The 3,913-nt window shown below is 41.1% G+C and overlaps 1 pseudogene; it reads right to left on the bottom strand.

Annotated features, from left to right (window-relative positions):
- Nucleotides 1-3,011: 3,011 nt before the first annotated feature.
- On the bottom strand, nucleotides 3,012-3,130 carry LOC143026688 (5S ribosomal RNA; annotated as a pseudogene).
- Between the last annotated feature and the right edge of the window lie 783 nt (nucleotides 3,131-3,913).

Raw genomic sequence — 3,913 nt, forward strand, 5'->3', positions numbered from 1 at the left:
GAGTGGTAGAGGGGAGTGAGGGGGGAAGAGGAGTGAGGGGGAGGAGGGAGGGGGGGAAAGCGATCAATGAGGACAATGCAATGAATGGGGGGAGGGTGGATAGGGCATATCCGAGATGGGGGTAGCGTCAGGAGAGATACGGGTGATGTGGGGTGGGGGGGGGGAATGGGGGATAGTGGTGGGGGGGAAGATGACAGTCTGGGTTGTAATATGGTGGTCTAGGTCGTGGTTGTAATTTAGGTGATGATTGTGAGTTGATCATGAGCCTGATTGAATGGGTGATGAATTGATGGTGTGGTCTTGCTTAGAAACGAAGCAGCCATGTTAACATCTGAGGCCTGTAGAATAGAAAGAGGAAAATGTTGGGAGTAAAGCGTAAGCCAATTTGCCCCTTAACACTTAACGCTCTAAGAACCATATTTCCGTACCAAGGAGGCGTAGCATTTGCCCCTTTCTATTCTAGGCACCTCAAATACAAAGGAGAAGATAGACCGTGTTTTACCAGCGCTTCTATCGTTGTGGGTAATCTGTGTATGTGCATGTGTGCGTATGTGTGCATGTGCGTGTATATTTGCATAAGTGTGTGCGTGTGTGTGTGTGTGTGTGTGTGTGTGTGTGTGTGTGTGTGTGTGTGTGTGTGTGTGTGTGTGTGTGTGTGTGTGTGTGTGTGTGATTTCGTTCGTATGGTATGAAATCATTCATAACGTAGTTTTAATGTATTCATTATTGTGTTGATTTATGCCTGCCTTCATAGACAAATGTATGCATGTATGTATGTATGTATGTATGTATGTATGTATGTATGTATGTATGTATGTATGTATGTATGTACTTATGTATGCATGCATGTATGCATGTATGTATGTATGTATTTATGTATGTATATATGTATGTATGTATGTATGTATGTATGTATGTATGTATGTATGTATGTATGTATGTATGTATGTATGTATGTAGTACCTGGAATAAAAATTGCAGAGGTAGTTAGCAAACATCCTTGACTATGCGGGTCAGTGTTGGTCTTTGTCCTATAGAATAGACATCAATTCACTAGAATCAGTACAGAGGAGAATGATCAAAATGATATAATGGGTTCAGACATTTACCTTACGAGGATAGGCTTAGGCACCTTAACTTATAGTCTCTGGAAAGACGCAGAGTGCGGGGGTGATCTAATAGAGGTATTCAAGTGGGTCAAGGACTTTAATATGGGTGGTGTAGGCAAGGTCATCATATTAAGACAACAGGGCAGGACTCGCAGTAATGGATTTAGATTGGACAAATTTAGATTTAAGAAGGAAATAGGCAAGAACTGGTTTACCAAGAGAGTAGTTAATGAATGGAATAAACTTAGTAACCATGTAGTGAGCGCTGAAACTACCGGTTGTTTTGAGAGATGATTAGATACGAGTAACTTTATGGATGGAGATGATAGGTGGTAATAGACATGGAACTGCCTAGTGTAGGCCTTATGGTCTCTTGCTTTCTTCTTCATTCTTATGTTCTTATGTACGTATCTAAGCAGAATTACGTAGGCACATGCAGAGCGCAGCATAAATGTATGCATGAATGTATGTATTCATCTAATTATATTTACGCAACTGTACTGTACTGTACAGGAACAGATCTACGCTCGTGGGGTACTGTCACTTGGACCCCTTATATATATATATATATATATATATATATTATATATATATATATATATATATATATATATATATATATATATATATATATATATATATATATATTTTTTTTTTTTTTTTTTTTTTTTACCATCCTCTCTTGTTCCAAAGCAAGATATCTGTCAATTCAATGACCTGACTCCCACGCCGCCCCTCTCTCTTCTTTCTTCTCACTCTGGCAAGCCCAATGTTTATAGTCTCCTCGTATTGTGTATCCGCATGCCTGCGAACCAACTGGGTCTCTGGTCTTTGTAATGTGTATATATATACACGTGTACGTGTATATATTTATATGTATACTAGTACGTGTGCACATGTTATATATCTATGTGTTTGTATGTGTTTGTGTACACGCACAAGTATACCTGCATTTCTGTTTGTACGTATGTATGCTCGATACATACACATGATTACGCACGTACGTGCATGTACGTATACAACGTACATCCACGCAAAAAATACATAAATAGATTGCAATGTTGCTCAAGGAAGTTAGTCACTTCATTCATGTTGCGTATGTTCTGTATCAACCAGCCCCCCCCCCTGACTCCCGCACGCCCCCTCCTCGCCCCTCCCCCCCTTCCTCCCCTTCAACGCACCCCCCCCCCTCCACGAGGTCCTGCACTTCTGACCCCCAGCTGCGTTGCATATGGGCCTCCACTGTCGCTGGACATCGCTTGGTCCTCCTCTAACTTTGTCCCCTTCAAGGGTCAATAGTCATCCTCCAGTTCCCACCTGCGCCCGCTCAGGGCTTTGGAGGGAGAGTTCCCCCCCCCCCCGCCCTAAAAAGCCCCCTCGAACCCCCCTCCATTGCAATCTCTTCACTCTCCCCTCATTGCGTCCTTTGGTACTGCCCCGGGGGGCGTAATAGGTCTTTGTTTGGTGATGTCTGACCACTCCTGACCATATCAACTAATTATCCCTTTGCACCGTTGAAAACGACTTTTTGGAAGATTAAGGGTCAAATCACCGTTATTGAGAAGAGTCGAATCACCCTTATGGCCTCCCCATCCCTGCAAGATTGGGACAATATCTTCACCCTTTAGGTTACATGGCACCCATTACAGGCTTTATTCTCTCTGCCGCCGGGCGATTTTATTCAGTTGGAAGGGATTTCTTGAGAGTCCTTTAGAATTGTGTTGTCTAAGCTTTTCTAGTCTGTCGCCTTTTTGGCTTCCTGTGGGTTCCTGCCGCCCACGCCCATCTTCATACGCACATACGAACACACGCCCCTTTTTCTTTCTACTTTTTTTTACTCGAAATTCTGTTTACATACATATACCAAAGGCTTTTTTCCCCCTACACAGGGGGGTAGCCTTAAACCAACAGCATCTGGTGTTCCCAGGCGTTCACCCATCCAAGTATTAACCAGACCGAACGCTGATTAACTTCGCTGATCGGACGAGAAGCGGTGGGTTCAGAGTAGTATGGCCGTTAGGTAATGTAGCAAAGTTGTGCATTCTTTTATAACTCTTATGTCAGTTTTACCCTCTATAAATTGCATATGTGCTACTTTAATATCTATGACATCCATGTTGTCATTCAAATTTGGTAAAAAAAAACGAAAAGTTATCTCGTAACAAAGGATTACAAAGGCGGAGCATGCCGACAGGAGACCTCTTGGTCCATATCTAGGTCGGATGCGGAAAAAAATCATAATAATAATAAAATAATAAATGAAAACTCTAATAATGTAAATAACAAATAAAATACATAAATAAATGCATAGGTATAGTTAAATAATAAACAAACAGGTAAATAGTAAATAATAATAAATTGACATATAACTAATAATAAATGAAAATCAGACAGACAAAAAATAACAAAACAAAAACAAATAATATAAAATGAAATATAATCATTACAGCATCTTGCTGTTCCTAATACCATTATGTCGTCCCCTTATGTCCATCTCGTAACCCACGGTCTTTCCAGCGCCCTTAACGCTTCAGAATCTCGGCTGAATAAGGTCAACTGAAGTCAGCCAGGATGAAATATCTAAGATGTCCTTCGCGAGAGCCCCCTTCGGAAGAGGCGTTTTTTATTTATTTCTTTATTCTGTCGTGCGATTTCATTCAGTTCAGAAAGAGACCCTTTCTCAACTCGATTGGATCTTCTTCTTCTTCTTCTTCTTCTTCTTCTTCTTCTTCTTCTTCTTCTTCTTCTTCTTCTTCTTCTTCTTCTTCTTCTTCTTCTTCTACTTCTTCTTCTTCTTCTTCTTC

This window comes from Oratosquilla oratoria, chromosome 6 (genome assembly GCF_046742065.1).
Source record: "Oratosquilla oratoria isolate Oo_2021 chromosome 6, ASM4674206v1, whole genome shotgun sequence".
NCBI classification, from domain to species: domain Eukaryota; kingdom Metazoa; phylum Arthropoda; class Malacostraca; order Stomatopoda; family Squillidae; genus Oratosquilla; species Oratosquilla oratoria.